This window comes from Rosa chinensis, chromosome 4 (assembly GCF_002994745.2).
Source record: "Rosa chinensis cultivar Old Blush chromosome 4, RchiOBHm-V2, whole genome shotgun sequence".
Classification (NCBI taxonomy): domain Eukaryota; kingdom Viridiplantae; phylum Streptophyta; class Magnoliopsida; order Rosales; family Rosaceae; genus Rosa; species Rosa chinensis.
The window spans coordinates 29,289,085-29,312,082 of NC_037091.1; the positions used below are offsets into that span (position 1 = coordinate 29,289,085).

A 22,998-nucleotide genomic window follows, 5' to 3' on the forward strand; every position below is an offset into this window, starting at 1 on the left:
TCCGGCCAAGCCGCCGTGGGCCACTACCGCCAGCGTCTAGAGGGAAGGGAGACGAGTCCAAAGATGCTTGCTTTGCGTCGTCAGGTGGGCGGAGGAGGGAGAGAGCCGGAGTTGCAGGCGAGAAGGAGAGAGAGCGACAGCTCGGGGAGAGGAAGAAGAAAACGGAGGGGGGGGGGGGGGGAAGGAGGAGAGAGAAAAGAGTTACCGGCCACAGTAAAAAATTCAAATATATACTAACTATCATGAACAGTAACTTTCGTATTTTGGCCATAACTTTCGCATACGAACTCCGATTTTTACGTACCACATATGCACGCGCTCGGTTTAACGTCCTCTACAACTTTCATGAAGAACATTTTCTCAAATTTTGACCCGAACAAAAAGTCATCTTTTAGGGTCACTAAAAGTATCGAAACAAAGTAAAAAGTGAAAATAGTTGTCGTTTACCGTCCCAATGACTAGTAAACAGGTAAATTAAGATACGGGACATTACAACCGTAGAGAAATCAAAGACCCAATCTTTGCTAACCCATCTTGGATTTCCACCGTATTCGAATCAAGAAAACTAATCAAGCTTGGAGATTTCCGAGGGGCTTCTGCCTTGGAGATCGAACTTGGCCGCGGATCAAGCTCTTGTGCGCCAGAGCTTGGACGTCGTCGACGCTGTAGAGCACGGAGTTGACGATGGTAGCTCTGATGCCAAGATCGAAAGCGGCACGTGCAAGGTTGGTGAGGAAGGAGATGACAGCTTGGTTACTTCGTTGCTCCCGATTGTGGTTCTCGTTAGTTTTAGAGAAAACCCATTAGTCCATGACCCTGCTACGTGGTTACGAAAATTTGGGTTTTTTTTTTGTTTTTTTTTTTGAGGTTAGGTGGAAATTACGTGGAATGTCAAGTTTACCCCTTTCTGTGGGGCCCACTTGCTGACTTTGTCCCTGCCAGCTCACCACTTAATGTCCGATTTGGATGTCTTGGAAAATTTGGACATTGCTGATTGAAATTGAAAGCATGGGGGTGTTGCTGATCAAATTAAAAGGGCAGGGACTAACATGATGTTGAGTGCAAACCACAGGTAGTAAACTGAAATTTTTCCTTGTTTTTAATAGCATATGTGGAATGCAGGAGCTTATGTTAGTGGTCTGGAAGTGCTGCATTTTTGTTAAAGTGTCTGCTTTTCCTTGCTCTGAATAAGCTACTATGTTTTGACCATGTTGAATGGATTTTGAGACTTTTCCTTATTCTGGTGCACACTTCAGTTGGTTGTAAACGAGTTAATGTTATTCAGTTTTGGTTGTCCTTGATAACCAGTGATAGTCCAAGTGGGAGATTGTTAGATCAAAAGTGGACTCATCACAAGTTATCCTAGAGCAACTAGGAAACCATCAAAGCATTAAACTGAATACAACATGGATCTGGAAAAGAATCAACCTAGATTGTGTGAGCTCGTTTGTAATCTAGTATCATCAATAGCAAATAAAATTATGAAATAGATAATAAGGAAGGGGGGGAGAGTTAGCTTGGTCACTTCTAGCTATGAGCTAGTATGAACCAAGTAATTTCTTCACCCAACTACCCAAAATAGAAGTGTAGTGCTCTTGATGATGATTCCTTGAAGGTTGAGTGAGAAATCCTCCAAATACTCACAAGAAAAGTAAAGAAAATAAGAGAAATGGAACGGTGGAAAGGAGAGGGCAGCAACCCTCCCCCTATGGAAAACTGGGAAGTGCGGCGTTGTTCTAGGTTGATATCCGCCCCCCCCCCCAAAGAAAGGAATGGGGTCGTGGCTACATATATATATGGGTGAGAGTGTATGATTAGGTTTAATTTAGTGTATGGCCGGCGTGATAGGGAATGAGATAATGTGATGGGTGAGGTGACAGCCCATTATTGGTCAGAGAGAGAAGAGAAACAAAAATAAAAGAAAAATAAAATTGAAGAAGAGCACGTGGGCTGGTCTAAGAGAGAGAGAGAGTGATATATCCAAGCTTAATTAAGGTTTAATTAAGCTACTTCCTATTAAATTATATTATTTTTTTTTCCTTTTCTTTTCTTCTCTTTTCTTTTGCTTCTCCAATTATTCCTCCTCTTCTTCTCTCTTCTCAATGCACTTCCGCAAATACTACCGGAGGTCATTGGATTCCGCTTCCTTGATGGCGTTGACCATGGTTGACCCGCGTTGACAATTTTGTCATTTTGTCATAAACTCCAATTTGCTGTAATTTCACACAATTTTTTCTTGTTTCCGCAATTCTGCTTATTTCTACAAAATAAATAAAAATAAATTAATTACATATTAATTGACTTGAAGATTAGCTTAATTCTAATATTTAGAATGCAATTACGCTCATAGAAATGCGTGTAATCACACCCCCACACTTTAACTTTGCTTGTCCTCAAGCAAACTAAATGAAATATAATCCGAAAATGTAAAACTCCTAAATATAAAGATAGTGTAGTATTAGCCTTTCAAACCATAAACCTCGGAGAACTAATTATGTAGATGACCATGAAGTAGATGTAAGCACAACGTAAGATTTTCGAATTTGTAAGGCAATTAAGATGCACGTGTGAGAAATGCTCAAGTATATGCATGTGATATCCATGTATCAAATCAATCCACCATAATCAAATAGGCACATAGAAGACCCGATATAACCCCCTAAACTCACATAAGTTCACTAAATATTACCACTCAAGTGTTTGGAGGTTATATGTATTTCACTTAAAAGCAATTTCACAACACGCGCCGCCATATGCTTGCTCTTCGATCTCATCTCCGCTGGGTAGCCCACAACATTCAAGATCAAGAGGTCTTTTATTTGGTTGTAATGGGGCTAAGGGCAAGTGGCTAATAGAAATGAAAGATAAGGAAATACAAAGTCCATGTAAGCCGGTGAAGCAACTCTCTCTTGTAGAGATTTAAGACTTTTGTTTTCGAATACTAAGTCACTCACTTTAATCCCGATGTACAATCCACACTACACTATACTATAAACAAAAGTAATACTAGCTAAATATATATTTTTTTTCAATCACCTTTTTTTTTTTTTGTCATTTCTTCTTTTGAACTTCTTCTTCTTCTTGGTTTTTTTTTTTTGGAACTCTTTCGAAACTTTCTTTTCTATACAAAATCACTCACCCCAACACTTATTCTTTTGTAACCTCACACTTTTGACTTTTTCTTTCTTGAAGCACTCAAACATAAAGTCATTTTCTCGAATCGCTTCACCAACTACCTTGGAAGGGTAGGATAAAAGTGTATAAGCTAGGTAGGAATTTGTGGTGCAAATGAACAAAAAGGCTAAATATATACATAGGCTCAAAGTGGCAATCTAGTGGTAAATATCTTTGGGCACATGCTTCTTTGGCCATGGTGGTATTATGCCTAATGCCTCAATCCTTTCTATCCCATTATAAGCTAAAAGTAGCCTCGAGAGGTCTCAAGCAAGTTCTAGATATGCAATGTTATGAAATTGTACACACATGAAAGAATAAGTTAATGAACGATGCATACACTATATATATAGGCACAAAAACTCACAAATAAGGGCATGCAGGTTAATCGAATAATCTGTATGCTTCTCTAATTATGATGAACGAACGTAACATTGGCTATGTGCACACATATAGTCAAGCATAGATCACATATACACTTAATCACAAAACAAATTCAAAGTCCTAGATCATGCCCAATCTATCCACAATCATAACAAGTTTAGTCCATGTCTCGTCATTGGGGTTGGAAAGGCATTAACCACTAAAATATAATTACAAAAAGCTAATCTACTTTTCTTTTCTTTTTTTGATAGGGCTACCCGAGCTCTCACCCCTACACTTAAAACCAACTTTGTCCTCAATCTTGTCAAGTGAGCTCGAAAGCTAAATCCATGTTGGATTTAGGCATGAGAGTGAAGTCCGGGAGAAGGCACAAAATTTAAATATGAAAATGGAAATCTAAATGCGGAGAAGAGATGCGAAAACCCCCTTTGTCGACCCTTCATTGCTCATGACCTTTGGAGAAGACAAATATGAGACACCAACCTCAAGGCACAAGACCTTGACTTCCTTTACGTATGCTCTATACTAGCTCAAGGTGCTCGTGAAAAGATCAACTCCATTGAAAAATATGTAGTGTCCAAGAGCAAAGCGTCACAAATAGCCTATCAAAGAATAAGGACAAGGGTCCTTCATTAAGATCATGGCATTGAACACATCCAACACACTCCATGACTGCCCATAGATTATCCTCCAAAGATGAAATGAAGTGCAAAGAAGTCCAATCAACCCGAGTGAATAAAACTAGTGAGTGTAGAAAACTTCCAGCAATGACCTTTATGTATATTAATGCCCATATCTCAAAATCAGAAAGTGATACGTAAGTGAGACCCCTTGAATTGGAAAGTAGACTCAGAGAGCTTTCTATCCATATAAAGTGATCCACCTATCTCCAATTGAGATGAAAACTATAGATGGTCAAAATTGCCAGCTTGTAATGAAGTTTGCTGCTGACCCTCAGTCACCAATACTGCAATATCTGAAGCTCCAGAGGTGAAAAGAGGGTGAAACCAATGGAATATGAAACTAGACTCATAAATCTACCTAATGGTAAAATTTTCCTGAAATATAAATTTTGAGTCAAAAATCGTTGGCCTCCAAACTCACTGTTATGTTCTGTTGTTTCTGTTGTGCCCTGTTTCTGATCTCTGTCACTTGGAACACTATATCTGAAGCTAGGAAGGTTCAAATCAAAAACTATTTCTCCTGTATATAGAGAACATTGAAGATACATCTTTGAAAGATTTTAGCTCCAAATAGCTTGATATGTAGAGTGTAGCTTCTCAAAGTCATTCTACAGCAGCTGTCTCTGTTCTGACCTCCTTGCATTGATCACTAAATAACTTGAGTTCCAGTGCTCAAAGAGGATGAAATTTTGACATAGAATAGTAGACATATATGAAAATATCCCCAGAAATTTTCAGCTCAAAATATCATGCATACCGGAAGCTATGGTCACCTAAACTCAACTGAATTTTCTGGACAGAAACGGCTCACTACCAAATTAATTCTCCTTCACATTTCCAACTCCGGACACCTCCCATCCTCCCAAAAATGACTCAAAAGCTTTATTCACAACAAAAATAAACTAAGAAATAAATACTACTGATGATGTGCCATTGCCTCCCTAGCGAGCGCTTTGTTTAAGGACTTTATTGCCGGTCCATATAGAACATGATCTTGTCATGGTGGATACTTCTCAAGTATGACCCCCTATTGTTTGGGGCTAAGGGACTCCTCGATGTGTCATAGAGGCAAGTCCAAGAGCTATCCATGAATAATCCAGTTGGTGAATAAAAATGTAGCTTCTTAATCTTCCTCTTCTTCTCAATTTTTCTTCTATGAATCAATCTCTTTGCCTTCTCCTTCTCAAATGGTGTAGAAATGATGCTCATAGGAACAATAGATGGTAGAACCTCTTGAGAGTGATGAGAAAGGTTGAGTGCAAGTGCTCTACTTCCTTTCCAATCCATCACCTCATTGTAGAAACATTAACCACTTAATGGTGGATTGAGAGGTAAAAATACCTTAATCTCAATCTTCTCATAAAGAACATAAGTGCTCAATGCACGTCCTACTCTCCACCTTGGGAAGCTCATGATGGAACTCCATGGATGTGGGAGAAGTGAAAGTCCTTGTCTCTTTAATTTCTTCACCATCACAAGACACTGAACGACTCTCTTCCTCCATGGGAATATCAACCTCAACAAATAAGGGATTATGTTGTATGACTTCAAGCTCCGCATCCTCCTCGATGAACAAGGGATTATGGTGTATAACTTCAAACTTCACATCGTCCTCACTAGACAAGACATCTTCTTCTTCGGAATCATCTTCAAATATCTCCCTTTCATTTGGAAGCTTATATTTCTAATATTGTACACATTCCGCCAAAGTGTAGTCTCTCACCTCACTTGCATTGGAACTTTCACAACCAAGCTCACTTTCTTGTTCATGAACATCACCATCTCGATCTTGAATAGGCAACTCTTGTTCACGATGCTCATAATATACTTCTTCTCTTGAATTAGGCTCCATTTGGTCCAAGAAATATTCATGTTCATAAATGGTGAAGGGTGTCTCTTATGCAAGACTAGCCTTAAGTTGCTCATTAGAATGTATAAGCATCTCTTGAGAAGCTTGCAATCTAGCTTGGGAGGCTTGCAATAGAGCTTGAGAGGCTTGCAATTGAGCTAGTAGTCCTTCAACTAATTCCTTCCTAGGCTCATAAGCTTGAAAACCTCCACCATATAAACTTTCTTGCTCATATCCCCACGGGTCTTTCCATCCATAGTTCCACCGATACATAGCTCAATGTAATAGAAAATAAGTACCTATGCATTCCCAAGAATGAGATAAGTGACCAAAACTTAAAAAAATAACCACACAAAACATAATAAACTATTTAGATCAACAAATATTCCTCTTTTTTTTCTTTTCTTTTTTTCAAAGAAACAAAAATATGCTAAAGTGACCTAAAGAACCTATTCACCAAGGGATTAAGGCTATTAAACCCTAATCCCCGGCAACGGCGCCATTGACTTGATACACATTTACGTAAGCGTACATATCGTTGTCAAGATAGGGAAATATTGTACCCAAGATTATCGTACCACGGCGATTAGTAGCTAACCCACAATCCTTGGGTGGTCGGAACTAAAGTCACTAAGCAAACAAAAGAAAAATAAAGTAAATAAAATAAAAATGCTACTCTAAGGCACCAAGCCTTAGCAATGCTCGGCTTTGGTGAAAACCAAAGCCTAATCAAAACTAAGAACCTAGTGGTGGATATAAACAAATGAGTCAAAAATTGTAGGAAGTTTTGAATTATGAATTAACTAAACTAAACGCAACCGAAAAGTAAACTAAACAACTAATTAATGAACTAGAAAATTAAATTTGGGTTTTCAAATTAATGGGAACATGGGAGTGTTGGATGATTCACACTAACTATCTTGCAAACATCGATGCCAATTTCACAAAAGCATGGATTTCCTATATGTGTCGAGTCCCGTATCTAGTACCGGTTAAGGCTACTAAACCAATTATCCTATCGGTGTATTGACTATACCGGTTAAGGCCACAATCAACTCTCTAATTTGGGCAGGACGCCGGTTAAGGCCGCAATATCCAAAATTAGAGGCCTAGAAAGCAAGATAATAGAGACCCAAGCAAGCTTAGCTACAATTAAGCTAGCTAATGGTCATCACACTTAAATCCTAGATGCCACAAGACTAATAAATTGTCAATTTATCAATCTACTCATCACAATTGCCCACAACATAATTTCAAAGGGTGACAAAGCCTAGAAACATGCTTCTAAGAACCAATAAATTCGGATTTAAAGCATACACAATGGAAATTGCATTTATTAAAAGTAAAGCATCAATATTTATACAAGATGAGTTAGGGCTTCACAATCCTAACTCCAAAAATTGAACTACTCACTATCCATAGTCAAATACATCATCAATAGCAAATAAAATTATGAAATAGATAATAAGGAAGAGAGGGGAGAGTTAGCTTGGTCACTTCTAGCTATGAGCTAGTATGAACCAAGTAATTTCTTCACCCAACTACCCCAAAAGAGAAGTGTAGTGCTCTTGATGATGATTCCTTGAAGGTTGAGTGAGAAATCCTCCAAATACCCACAAGAAAAGTAAAGAAAATAAGAGAAATGGAAGGGTGGAAAGGAGAGGGCAGCAGCCCTCCCCCTATGGAAAACTGGGAAGTGCGGTGCTGTTCTAGGTTGATATCCCCCCCCCCCCCAAGAAAGGAATGGGGTCGTGGCTGCATATATATATGGGTGAGAATGTATGATTGTGTTTAATTTAGTGTATGGCCGGCATGATAGGGAATGAGATAATGTGATGGGTGAGGTGGCAACCCATTATTGGTCAGAGAGAGGAGAAGAAAAATAAAATTTAAGAAGAGCACGTGGGCTAGTCTAAGAGAGAGATAGTGATATCCAAGCTTAATTAAGGTTTAATTAAGCTGCTTCCTATTAAATTATATTTAAATATTTTTTTTCCTTTTCTTTTCTTCTCTTTTCTTTTGCTTCTCCAATTCTTCCTCCTCTTCTTCTCTCTTCTCGATGCACTTCCGCAAATACTACCGGAGGTCATTGGATTCAGCTTCCCTGATGGCGTTGACCACGGTTGACTCGCATTGACAATTTTGTCATAAACTCCAATTTGCTTTAATTTCACACAATTTTCTCTCGTTTAAGCAATTCCGCTTATTTCTACAAAATAAATAAAAATAAATTAATTACATATTAATTGACTTGAAGATTAGCTTAATTCTAGTATTTAGAATGCAATTACGCGCATAGAAATGTGTGTAATCAGTACTTAGAAATATGTCTACTTATTTGTCATCTATTGCACCATGATCACAAATAGCTTGAATTCTCCTTTAGTACTACTCCATAAGATTCGCTAGGACACCTAGACAAGACAATTCGGGTGCATAAAAACAAATTGCATAGCACCCCCTAAAAAAATATGGCCATTGTTAGAAATAAACAATCTATAATTATCTAAAACCATAACAGCCCACAAGGCCTAAATGAGAGTAGCCTTAGGCCCAAACAGCATCCTGGCCCAAATCCAGTCCTCACATCTATTTGCAAACACTCCCCATACACACGCAGGCAATCCACCACCGCCGCTCGCTGATACGCTCAAAGTAAGCATATAAATTGATAACGCTTAAAGCAAACGCATAATTTAACCCTATAAAATGTCATTAGTAGTATAAGCAAGTAGGGATCGTTCTATTCCGGGGATTGAGGGTACACCTGTCATTGTAGGACAAATAAAGAATCAAAATAAGTACAAAGTAAATTATTTACAAAAATAAAACAAAGTATGAACATATTTACGAAATTAAGGGGGGTTTTGATTTAGGGTTCTGAAAATTAACATAAATAAAAGAAAGAAAATACAAAAACACATATACAAGGGTGAAATGCAAGGAATAAAGATCAAAACCACAATCATATGCAAGAAATCCAATCACAATTCCTATAGTTGATTTTCTATGTCATGAGAAAGAAGTTGACCATGTAAAACGTTAGAAAGCAAACGATTTCCCATTTTTTACTTTCCTTGAATAATTAATCTAAGTGAAAGCACCTAAATTAAACCTATTGAACATGCAATCATAGTCTAGAAAGCTAGCTACTCAAGAACACATTCAATGCATGAAGAACAAAGAAAGGATGTCAACCAAAGTGCACAACCCAGTATGAAAAAGTCCATCTATTTGCAATCCTCCTTAATTGATTTCGAATTTTGTCCAAAGCCTTTACTACTTAAATCTAGCTCCAATTACATGCATATATCCTAAGTTGGCCACCAAAGAACATAAACATGCAAAAGTTTTCTATAATCCAAAATCAATCAAGCAATCTCACATAAGCAACATATAAATCAACATATAGAAATCACAACTTTATTTCAAAACATATAAATAGGCTTTAAACTTTGCCCTTAACGTTTATGTCAACTAGAAATCAAGTTCATACGAAATCAAAACAAAGAAAACCAAAAAGGTTACAAGGAATAAGATAGAATTACATCATGAAGGATGAATAGTGGAAAGCTTGAGACGTTGGTCTTGGATCTTGAAAGCAAGGCTCCAAAGCTTCACGACACAAGGTGGATGATGGCGGCTAGAAGGCTTCATGGCTTCTTCTTCTCTTCTTCTCTTTGCTTGAAGACGCAGAGACTTGAAACTAGAGGATGGAGAGAAAACTTGACGTTATGGAGAGAATGTTCTGAATGAAGAGGTGTGTCTTATGGTGTAGCATAGGGGGGTTTATATAGGGGAAGGGAAGGCTTCATGAATTTAATTTCTAAGGAATTTTCTGGTTGCACCACATAGCTCCAACCAATGAATTAATGCCACATCAGCTCTGCCATGTCACTCAACCAATCAAAAAGCTCCAAAATCAATCCCTAATATATTGTTGCTGATTTTCCCATGATTTAATCTGATTTTATTCACAATTTTCGGCCAAATATCTAAGCATGAACCTAGACAATGTATCTAGATGCATTTTGGACATTTTCTCCCTTAAATCTCTCCATGGCTTTATCCTTAATATCATTCCCTTGATTTTCTCTTGATTTTCACATTAAAATTGTAGATTTTATTCTCTAATTTCAGCCAACATATCTTGAGGGAATTGAGGAACGAATCTGGACTTGTTTTGAACATTTTCTTCCTTGAAATTCTCCCTTGATATTCTCAACGTAATCTCCTTGATTTCCCATGCAAAAATCAGATTTAATCTCCCAAAATATCTCCCACGTCATCATGTGGTCTCCTAATGCCTTCAGGTTTCCTAGCCTCATCAGGATTCCTGCGTTTACTGGGATTCCTAGTCGGACCAGGAAAACTCAATTTCTTCATTTCAGCTCATTTATTCCAGGGTACCTAGAAAATAGAAACTTTTATTAAAATTACTAAAAATAGAAACTTTCTAAAGATGGAAACTTTCCTAAACAAGAATGATTTATTTAAGGAAATAACTAAGTAAATATGAGGAAATAATAATTAAAACATCACATAAAATGCTCCTATCACTCGCTATGACTGTGCCACCGTTACCCCGCTTCCAAGGATACCACGACCATTGTGTGACCACCACATAAATAAACCAATGATGAAACTTGAAGTTGCCAAATCTAAATCAAAAACTAGACTAAGATCTTCTACACCCTAGTACACCAACTAACTTTTATAGATGACTCCCATGCTGCCGTAACCTAACACTTCTTGAAAAAATGGTGTCGACAACCACCTACTGCCCAAGTCAAAGAGATGCGCCAAAAATTCAGATCAACACCGACCACTTTCAAACCCGAGCAAAGCAACCCATAAGCTAAAAGAGCATAGGTCAACATTACTTATCAGGTAGCATCACAAATGTCGGCAAGACAACGTCCGTACCCGTGCTAGAGCACCGCCGGACGAGAGCAATCTAGTCACAGTTTGGTCTAGTGGTGCGTATACAGCGCTGGACTAGAATAATTAGAGATTATGTATACTATGCATGTGCAAAAATAGTTTAATATCTATCATATATATATGTGTGTGTGTGTGTGTGTGTGTTATTAGGGAACTCACTTTAGATTAAAAGTGAATGTGAACAGACATAATTATCATTAGACCATATGTTAATTTAGATTTGATTAATTTAACCTTTGCGGCATAGCAGTAAACAACAACAAAATAAAAAATAAAAAATACTGGACACAATAAACACTCGATGAATCATGAATGCTGGTTCTTCAATTAGTACAAAGAGCCCAGAGAAATTAAGAAAAAAAAACTAATTATTGTAGAAGAATTGGAGAAATTGGTTATAGTGGTTCAATTAGTACAAAGAGCCCAAAGAAATTAAGAAAAATAAATTATTGTAGAGGAATTGGAGAAATTGGTTACAGTGGATGTGAATAAGTGCCTTTATTCATACTCTGTATGTACTTATCTATAGAGATATTTAAGGCATCAATGGAAATACTCATTCATTCCTTAACTTGCAATTGTTTGAGAAGTCTAGTTCACGCGTAAGTACTACTTTAAGCCACATACTAGGTCATTTAAGCCCCCAAGTCATTCATACCTCTTACAGGTTGTTTATTTCCAAGCCTTTTAACCAGGTAAACTTAGGCATTACCAACTTTAAAACCAAACCTTTCGGTATCAAAATTGAGAGACCAATTACTAGCTAAATTTTTCTGTATTTAATAATGTCTACCAAATTCGGTACTTTGATCTAGAACGCTTCTCTATAATTATATATTATATTATATGTGCACTCTTGTGTGTGTGTGTGTGTAATCTACGACCAGTGGAATTGTGAAACAAATTCCAACAAGGCTTACACCAAATTCACACACAATGCATTAATTGTGGGGGAGCATTAAAAAAGAAGAAGAAGAAGGAAACAGAAAATTTTATTGAGCACATCCCTCAATATTGAAGGTTTATTTTTTTTTTCAAATTGCATCTCATGTCCTTAGAACCATCTTCCCATGACTTATATTTCCTAAATTGCACCTCAAGTCATGAAGATTGTTGTACCTCAAGCCCTTACAACCAACTATTTCTATACCTGTTATTTTTCTAAATTGCATCTCAAACCCTTGTACCTTAAGCCCTTACCTCATCTTCATGACTACTATTTTTCTATATAGCACTTCTAGTCTTTACAACTGATCATCTCACTTCTATTTTTCTAAATTGCACATCATGCCCTTATATCCAATTTCTATATTTTTATAAATGACACATCTACCCCCTACAATCATTTTCCATTTCACTTCCTTATATCCACTTCCTATATATTCATAAATTGCACGTTTACCCCTACAATCATCTTTCTATCTCACTTGATCTATTTTTCTAAATTACACGTGCCCTTATATCCATTTTCTATATTTCTATAAATTGCACGTCTACCCCCTACAATCATCTTCCCATCTCACTTTATCTATTTTTCTAAATTGCACATCATGCCCCTACATACACTTCCTATATTTCTATAATTTGCACGCTAACCTATGTACACCTAACGATTCTTTCTATGTCTTACAAGTAGAGGTGGCAAACGGGCTGTTGAGCACGAGCACGGCATGGGGCCGACATTTTTAAAAGATGCCTGGCACGGCCCAAGCCCGTTAGTGGCTTAGCACGACCCGCGCACGTTAGAATAACGGGTCGGGTTGGGCCTAGGAATATTGGCTAATTAGCCTGGCCCGCCCCAAACCTGTTATGGGATCGGCACAGCTCGAGCACGAAGTATTGTGGGCCAGCTTATTACAAACACAAAATTTCATTTTGTAAAAATATTAAAAACTTATAATGATGAGATTTGAATATTAGACTTTTAAAAAAAAAAATCACATGACAATTCCACCAATTCTGTTTCATTAATGTTGTCAAATAGTGAAATAAAACATTATATCCTTATTTCAACATAAGCATTTTTTCTGGGTCGAGGGCGACGGTTTTTTGAATGGCGTGCTCGTAGTTTTGGCAAAGCCTCAGCGGTGGTCTGGGTGAGGCATCTCTATGCTAGTGGCAGTGCACCGGGGCATCTTTGTTTTGCGTGGTTGGCTGCTGTGAATCTGGGGTCGGTGAGGGCAATGGTGGCTTTAGGTGGACTGCATCAGTCTGGTTTCTGGGTAAACTCAGAGCGTGGCTTTCTATTCTGCTTGGTTTTGATGCTTTTGAGGTTCATGGTGGTCGGAATTGTTGTGAAGGGCTTTGGGAGGCAGCGGCGACGGTAACGCCGGATGAGATGGTGATGGGCGGTGGCACGTGCAGAAGATGACGGCGTGGGCCGAGTTGATCCGGCCGTTTGCTATGGCTGGGGCAACGCTATCCTTAGGCTGTTTCCTTTGGACCTGAGTAAATTGGGCATTGTTGTTTTAGGCTGGCATTATGTCAGTAGCTTTGCTTACTTCCAATAATTCCCTAAGTGTTTTAGGGACCAATGCACTTTTTGTGCTGCTAACGGATCATCTGGAATAGTACCGAAGGAAGATTCATGTTATTTCGTATGTATTTAATGTCAAATGAGTGCCCTAGTTTCTACATACCACTATGGGTACTAGCACAACTTCTTACCTACCCCTAATTGGTAGCAGGATGGTATGTAAGGGTTATTCTAACTTGTGATTAATATAGTGGCCTGTTGCCTTAATTCCAAAAAAAAAAAAAAAGATAAGCATTTTTTCTAAATATTAAATATATGTTTATTAATAAATACTAATCTCACAATAATATATAGCTATAGAATGAAAAAAAAAATTATATGATACTAAATCTCCATTTTATTAATAAAGAATAATCTCACAATAATATACTTAAAAACAATATATTTTTGAGTTATTTCTTTCTTTCTTTCTTATAATAGAATATAAAAAAATTATTAGAAAACTAATCTTAAAAAGTTAAGATTAAGAAAAAGATTGTAGAACTTTATTTATTTTAATTTTCTAAATAGTTAAATAAAATTAATTTTTATTTACTTAAGTGAAAATTTTAAAATTGTGTCGTATAATAGGTAGGCACGAGCACAGCTCATTTATTGACCCGGCACTAGCACAGCTCGGCACAATTTGAGCTCAGGTCATGGGCCGGGCCGAGCTTAGTGTTTAAGTAAATAGGCTGACCAGAGCACAGCACGAAGCACGACTAAACCCGCTTAAAATGGGTCGGGCCGGCCCGTTTGCCACCTCTACTTACAAGCACACATATGTAATACAAGAAGAGTCATAAGAGATTCTACAAAAAATATAGGAACCAAGCATCGCACAATTATACGAAATTGCATGATACACTCTTATCATTCACGTCTTAATCGCAAAGAAATTTCGGGCATATTTACTTACTTGGAATGGGAGATAATGATTACGGGGTAAAAACATTCCTGCGTTTACTAACATATAAATGAATCGGAATGATTCCGGGTAAAAGAATTCCTGCATTTACTAACACATGAAGGAATCGGAATAGATGTAAGTCTCACCTCCTTATCAGGAATCGATTCCTGAATACTTAGGAATTCGATTACGAAAGGGGGAGATGGGTTTAGGAATCATTCCTCCGAAATCAATACCGATTCCTTTCTTCTCCTATTCCACTTGTCTCCGATTCATGATTATTTTCCATTCCAAGTAAGTAAATGTGCCATTCATGTTAAGTGATAGCAGCATTTCCATGCGACATTTTAATAGTTAATTCCTTATATTTTGCTTAGTTATTTCTTTTACTTAATCATTTTTTTAAACTTAATTTCTATTTTCTAGGTACATTGGAGTACATGACAAGGAAATGAGTTTAAAGGTACATGAGAAGCATGCGAGACGTTGGAAATGACAAAGGTAAGGCACAAGGGACGCAGAAATGAGTTGAAATGAAGTATTCATGATCCAGCTAGGAAAAGGAATCCCAATCAAAGTAGAAATCTTGAGTCAACTAGGAAACAAGTTCGGAGAAATGAAGAAAAATGGCGAAAAATGTAGAGTCCTAGTTTGACTAGGAAACCTACTCCTGCCTGAAAAGGAATCGTAATGACATAAGAAGTCCCAGTTGAACTAGGATAGCAAAAGAATGTTTCGGAATGTTCAAGAATATTTCGTGTGAAGAGTCCTTGTTGGACAAGGAGTCCTGATGAGGCTAGGATACCTGAGAGCACTAGAAGACCAAGTAGCTTCAAGAAAACTCAAGAATATATGTTCTAGAAAATTTGGGATATTGTGGCAAATAAAGAGACCTAAGTATACTAAGATTTCTTGGATGCAAAAGGAATCTAATTGATTTATGAGTGTTGGTCATGAAATATAAAAAGGGTTCCAGACACTACTACAAAAAGTTAATCACACAACAGAACAGAAATCGTCTGTTGTGTGTTTAAGTGAACTCTATTGTACAATGGTATTTGTGATGTTTTGTTGTATGAATGTCAACAAAGTGATAATTTTTTTCTCAGAACTACATTGCACAACACAATTAAGTATTGTCCGTTGTCTGAGTCTTAAAACATTTAGCGGCAGATTTCCCTCCACTCTAAAGTCTTGGTTGCCTATTGAAATCTGAAATTTGGGCTACTAGGTACAACGGTGCATTGAGATTTCCGTTGTGTGCTTGAAAACTGGGTGCCAAATTTTGAGGAAGCTTGCATGAATGTCTTCCACAAGGTACGCCTAGTGCAAGTTGTAGAAATTGGACAACATATTTAAGCTATTCTGTTGTGTGATGTAGGAACATAGGCTGCAACATTTTGAGCCAAAATGTTGTAGGCAGTATATTTCCCTCCATGTTTTGGCATTTTGATTTTATATAGTACACTCATACGACAGTTGGTTAAGTTTCTGTTGTGGGAGTAACTTTAAGAATTTGTTGCTAGGTTGAATTGCTGCATTGTGTCCAAAAAGAAAAAAGAAGAAAGAAAATAAAGCCTTTGGTTTACCTTCGAGGCTTCGCCACTCTCTCTCGACAAAACGAAATGAAACTCCCAATCAGTTCTCTCTCACAAACCCTAAAGTTAGCGGCCGATTTGGATCTCTCTCACCATCCTCTCTCTCTCTCTCTCTCTCTCTCTCTCTCTCTCTCTCTCTCTCTCTCTCTCTCTCTTGTAAAGCTCTCCCAGTCTCTCAATCTGCAACCATGGCCTTCGTTTCAATCCATCGCATAAAACCATGGCCTTCGTTGTTTCAGCCATCAAGCAAGAAATCCCCGAACTCTCCTAATGTCCAAACCGTATAATTCTTCGATTTGTTCGACGGAGGAAGGACGGCCATAGAGATGGTATCGACTTTAGGAAAGTTCCATCTGAATCGAGATCAGCAATGACCAAGCTCTCCACGACCTCTTCTCTCATTTCTGATGTCCTCATCATCCTCCTCTGCTCTCTCGCCATTCTCGGCCTTCTCTTCCGCCAAATGAACATCTCGTTAGTTTCCCATTTTGTCCTCCACTTTCATTCTGTGATGAGTTGCTTTTCTTTCTGATGATTTTGGTTTGGTTGTTGACTTGAGTTTTTGGGAAATTAGGGTAATTGGTATGAATTGGGGTTTTGGGTTGGTTGTTTCTGATTTTATTTTGAAATGATGATGAGAAATTTGGGTTTGGGTTTATACCATGATTTTGATGAAATGAGTGCAAAGATTGGGTGCCATTTTGATGTTTTCCCTTAATTTCTTCCATTTGTTATGTTTCTGTGTGATCTGAATTGAATCAATTGTCTTAGAGGTTCCTCTCGTACGTGCAATGAACTATGCTTATGTTTTGTTATCTGCTGTGTGCTTACATTTGTGATTTCATTTACTAGCCAGGGTTCTCTTATTTCTAATGGTAGAAAAGGCTCAGCTGACGAAAATCTCAATAATGAAAGGGTAAGTTTAGTTATGCACTTCTTAGGACAAAACAAAAAGCTTTCTATTCATATGTTTGTATTTATAATGGCCATAAATTTGGCTAACAACAATATGTTTGATGCAGATAAACAATGTGTATAAACACAGAAGAATGACAATGGGACAAAACAGTTCTCAAGGTAGGAATCTTGGGTTTGTTCTATGTGTTTATCTCAACTCCAATTCGGTTGATGCCAATTGTGTACATCTTTGAACAATGAACCAACTCCAATTGTCTGATATTGGTAGAGTTGTATTTAATCTGATATATGTAAAGCATGCTCATTTAAGAATTTTTTTTCTTTCCTTTCCAGGTGTTCAGAATCTCACTCAAATTCCTTCCAAGGGTCTGAAAGAGACTAGTGGAAATGTGCATACTGGAGCACTTCCTTCTTGGTTTGCAGCAGATGAAGAAAGTCAGCTTAGTATTCCACTACAACCAGTTTCTAGTACCATTCCTCTGTCAAATAAGTCAGGGAAGTCCAACAAATTAAACCCAAAATGAGTGGGAAAGGTACTAGGAAAGAATTTGAGTTGGAGAAACATAATTTAGTTAAGGTTGAAAGTCAATCTGAGATGCCAATCAAGATATACCCATACGTCAGCAAAAGGATGGTGAGTTCCATGTTCCCATTTACTGTGTCTATTTGTTGATGACGGAAAGTTTAAGATTTCTAAAGCTAGTTTCCTCTTTGATTGGTAGGATTTCTCTGTTCAGTGTTGTGGTACAACATTGGTTGCATGATATCTCATATATTCATGTTAGGACTCAGTATATGAATTTCATATGACATTTGGTAAAGTGGACATTAAGATAATCCATCAAGGCTTATATGCATTATTTTAAATTTGAAGTAACCTTCCTATCTTGGCTGGGAAAATTAATTCATGAATACACTCAGACACACTCCATCCCATTCTACTTATGGGGATAAGAGATGATGTTTGACTCAAAGACAATTGGCATGAAAACCAACTTTGAGCATTACCTCTCCAATGGAATCATTTAGTTTCCTTCATTTTATTACGGTCAGATTGTATGTGGTCTAACGTGATAGTAAAGAGACCATGCAGTGAAGTGATCTGATGTTTGTGAGCCTTTATTTTATTGTTTTGTGCTTAAAATCTATGAAATGCAGACACAGCACATATCTGACAGACTCTTAAGGCTGAGACATTTTCTTGTGTGTTTCCTTTCATGCAGTGAACTGGTGCGAGTGAATAATTCTGTGCAGGTGAGCTAATTGAAAATTGGTTAGTGGTGTTGGGGTACAATTTTCATAGTTTATACTTCTTATTGACATATTCTTGACGTGCAATATCCTGATTTTATTGAGATTTACTGTATCCATGTATGATGTATCCCATATGATCTGTGCGTGGTAGCTTTTGTATTGTTGAGTGGTCTTTTGTGTAATTAAGTATCAGGTATCATGTAGTTCATAAGTGCTGAGTTCGATTTGGTTGTATGAATTTAAAAATATAAAGGATATCGGAAAAAAAAAGTAGATGGAAAAATAATGCTCTTTCACCCTTAAGTACTTTGTTATTTAATTCTAGCATTTGATAATGCCGATAACTTCTTGTATTTGGGTTTTTCTGTTTGTCCTTTTCTTCCATTATGTTGTCTATAAAATTTAGAATTCGCACTATTAGTGATCTTTTAGGGTAACTTAATTGGGCTGGGTTGGTGTTCTTTTCTTTTGAGGGGTTTTTTTCTTTTTGCAGTTGCATTATGGGAGGGATAGTAGAGGCTTGTAGGAGAGATGGCATCACCTGTTGTCTTAAAAGGAGAAGGACATTATGGGAAAAGCAATAAGAATTAGAGACTTAAGTTTTGTATGACGCTAGTAGAGGAAGGACCTGGTGCTAGTAGGTAATGATTCATGAGAGGTCACATACTTATTTGGGCTCTAAGTTCCAAATCTAAAGCTCTATCTTTTTACATTCTTAAAGTTTATTTTTCAATGCACACTCTGCTTTAATTGGAACAATGCATTCCAATGTTATCTTGGTATTTGAGTTCTCATGTTATTTTGGTTGATCCATTTTGTTTTCTCAGTGTGTCACAGAAGAGGGTTTTGAGCTAACAAGAGCGACGCTTGTGACTATACAATTAAGAAGAGCTAAGTTCTGGTATTTTGTTTCCCTCATTGTGTCAAAGGAATTGATGTTTATGTGATTTGATGCAATGCCTTTTATTTTTCAACATTTAATTAAAAAATTGCATCTGTAAGTTTAAAAAATTGCATCTGTAAGTTTATTCATGGTGGTTTGGATTTACAGGTGTTGTTTTCCGGTATGTGGTTGACGGAGTCTCTGTTGATTCGTACAAGGTTGCGGAGTTCCCTGAAAATGTCAAGGTATATGCTTTCGTCTTGGTGCTCTCTGAAAATTTCAAAAGTTTCATGCTTTCATTGAAACAGAATGATAACAAATAAGGGCCCTGGAAGTTTAGGTCTCTAGCTTATGGATTATAAAGTTTTGCTTCAATGTAATTGAGTACTTGTGTTGTGGGTTCATAAGAAGAACATGGAATTCAAAGTTCCTGCTCTTCTACTCTTTTGTCACTAATCTATTTAAGTATCAATGGATGAACACAATTTGGTTCACCTGCTTCTTGTTTTAGCTGATTCTTATGCATAATAATATGCATAGAAAGATCCAATTAGTATATCGTCTTAATCTAGAAACTATCATGAAAATTGACATGAAATTTACAAACTTGTTAAGAGTTTACATGTTTGGTTCTTGTTTATAATGATATGATCTTTTGCAGATATGCTCCCAAGGTATTTCAGCTCAAAATGGTCAGTGGCCAAATTTCACTTGCAGGAAGGTCTACAGCATATTGTTGCCTTTGGCAAGCGGAAGAATACCATCATGAACATTGGCGTGGATGGAAGGTACCTAAAATTGCTTGATGGTTTCCTCACTTTTTTTCATGTCTTGATTTGTGATTTCGATTTTGTAACAAGAATACAGTGAATCAATTAAAGTTTGTTTCAATGCTTATAAAATTGTATATGGTGAATCAACTGAAATTTGTTTGATGTATTAAAGTGGCTTATTCCATGTTATTTTGGCATCTTATAGCAGAAAATGATGAAAAAAATGAAGAGGCTAATATTAAGGAGCTAGCAGTTGCAAATCAGGTGGCAAAGTAATTGTCAACGAAACAGCAGTTGGAATGATATCTAGGAATGATTTTATATCAGCTTTTGATTCAAGTGTAGCTAGCTAGGAATGATTTCTTGTTTGGTACATTATCTAGTTACTTGAATGTATGGATGTTTGAAAAATGGTAATTGAATGATATGGATTAGAGCACTGTTTTTGTGGTAATTACTATCTAATATTCAGTCATACAACACAATACAAAACAATGTGTTGTGTGACTACAAAAGAGTTCAAAATTAAGGCTTCTTCTACAACAGTTATTGGCTGTTAGCTAATTTGATTACAATATTCACACCACAGCTAACCAAATGTAGTTGTTGTGTGAACAAACAACCAACAACAAAAGAAACAAAATTCTGTTGTGTGAGATTGATAACACACAACATAAATAAAATTGTCTCTGTTGTCTGTATGCAATAACAGACAAGGGAGATAATTTCACTTTGGTTGTCTGTTACTTATCTCAGACAACAAAGAATGAGTTATAACTGTTGTGTGTTATGAATCTCAGACAACAATTAATGAGTTATAGCTGTTGTGTGTTATGTGTCTCAGACAACAAAGAGAGAATTATAGTTGTTGTGTGTTATTGATCTCAAACAACAAATAATCAATCATAGCTGTTGTGTGTTATGAATCTCAGACAACAAAGAAAGAGTTATGGCTGTTGTGTGCTATGAATCTCAGACGACAGCAGAAATTATCTTCTGTTGTCTGAATGGCTCGAAGCATCCCGCGCATGCCATGACAGCACATGCCTGCGCAGAATTCACACAACAGAAAATAACTATTCTGTTGAGCTAACTATTATCAGACGACAGTGGAATCACGGTTGTGTGATGTTTCAATCACACAACGGTGGACTTCTTCATCAGACAACAGAAATCCACCGTTGTCTGATTAACTTTTTGTAGTAGTGAGAAAGTGACATTTTTGAAGATATCTTTGAGAGTTTTAAGGAGTTCACAACTTGTTTGCAACAAGAAAAGATGAAATTAAGTCCAGATACATTCCTTGTTGAACACACTCCTTGTTTGCTGAAATTTGAAGATTATTAGGAAATATAGTTATAAATTCAGCAAAAATATTTCCCTTGAAGATTCATAGTGCAAATCTACTTACTTTTATAGGCTTCTCATTAGTTGGATGACGCAGGAATACTGATGTGGATTTATTTGATTGGTTTAGGTTGAGTGGACCAACTAGATAATTCCTTGAATTATTAGAAGAATCCAGAAGACTTGGAACTCAAGCATAGACGTCCCCTATATATACATCCCATTCTAAACTTCTCTAGAGCATCATTCTTTAATTCTTTTCACTCCCAAAAATCAAATTTCATTCTCTTTCATCCTTGAATTATTACGTTTTTATTTTTGTTTCTTTTAATTTTTAATTTTACAAAACTTAAAACTCCTCGCATCTACGATTTTGTTTATATTCTTTTATTCTTTGTTTTATTTTTGTAAATAATACTTTATACTAATATTAATTCTTTATTTATTTTTACAATTACATATATACCCTCAATTCCTGGCTTGAAAGATCTATACTATTCTATACTGACAACTATATTTTACAAGATTAAATTGTGTGCTACTTTTAGCATGGCAGTATGTACTTTTATAAAGACAAGCCGCAGTTTAACGAGTCAAGGCATGAACACTAAGCCATAACTCTAGCAAGCAAGCCACGTTTATAGAAAATTATATGATGCACCCTTATTATGAAAGTCATAAATGACATACGCTCAAGCCACAGTCTCAACAAGCCAAGTTACAAGCAAGCATGCTGAATTCTTTTGTTGAAAGTTATATAAGAGCTTATAACAATAGTTCTTTGATGAACTCTCTCCAAATTAATTAATGACATGCGACCAAGTACTGCAAGAGAGGAAATTCTTAGTAGTATGAAGGAAATACAATTTGTCCCATATGGTTGAAGATTATTCAAATTTTTTGTTAATTATGTCGCTCGCTGCACGTGACCTACATAATCAAGAGGGCTAATGTTGATACCCGAAAATATAAACCTATTTTTTTGTAGAGACTAAGGTCGAAGATTGCCTAGACTCGACCTAGGACCTATTTCATCAACGTTGGGTAAATGAGTGAATTGAAGCCTAGAGTAATAAGCATAATTATAAATCTATTATGCCATCTTGTTCATGCCTAGCAACTAGACTTGTCGCAAAGTTTGTATTTAGAACATAAAGGAGAAAACCCATGACATGCCGTGCCTAATAATAAGCAAGAGACATCACAAAGCCTAAGCCTCTCTCTAGAATGAAGTCACACAAAGTCTATTTGAGAGTCAGGCCAAACACACTTTCTGTCATGGGCACACTATCTCTCATTAACGTCCCTCGGCAAACTCATACTCACTATGGCCAAGCATATGCTAACACATGACAAGCAAAGTTGCACGCGCGAATTCTCGGTGACATATGCCTCGACTCGCCTATTACAACATATCACGCGACCGAGTAGCATCGTGGACCCAAGCCACTAGGCCAAAATAAGACTTATTAGTAGGTTGTGGTGTGGAAGGATATAGAATTTTGCAAACCTATGAAGACCAAATGTTAAATGTTTAAGGCGTCTTAGGAGCCGATGACCAAACTAGAATTTTGGTTTCCCACGCACATGCTAGTAACGGATACCTCATCTCATCACCCTATTAGCTTAGAGAGCATCTTGCATCACAACCCACTTCAAGCCAAAACCTATGCTTCCATAGTTTTCCTCACCTTATAAGCTAAAGATGAACCTAAGACCAAGATTTGTTCTAAACCCTTAATCATGAATAACTTGATAAGAAATTG

At 36.9% G+C, this 22,998-nt stretch overlaps 1 long non-coding RNA gene across 2 annotated transcripts; it reads left to right on the forward strand.

The window, feature by feature from the left end:
• Positions 1–19,384: 19,384 nt before the first annotated feature.
• Positions 19,385–20,102, forward strand: LOC121052615. Of its 2 annotated transcripts, none has more exons than XR_005809632.1 (3): positions 19,385–19,452; positions 19,774–19,900; positions 20,091–20,102. It is a non-coding gene; the product is annotated as an uncharacterized LOC121052615 (long non-coding RNA). The 2 variants fall into 2 exon arrangements; XR_005809631.1 differs by having other exon boundaries at positions 19,394–19,488.
• Positions 20,103–22,998: the final 2,896 nt, after the last annotated feature.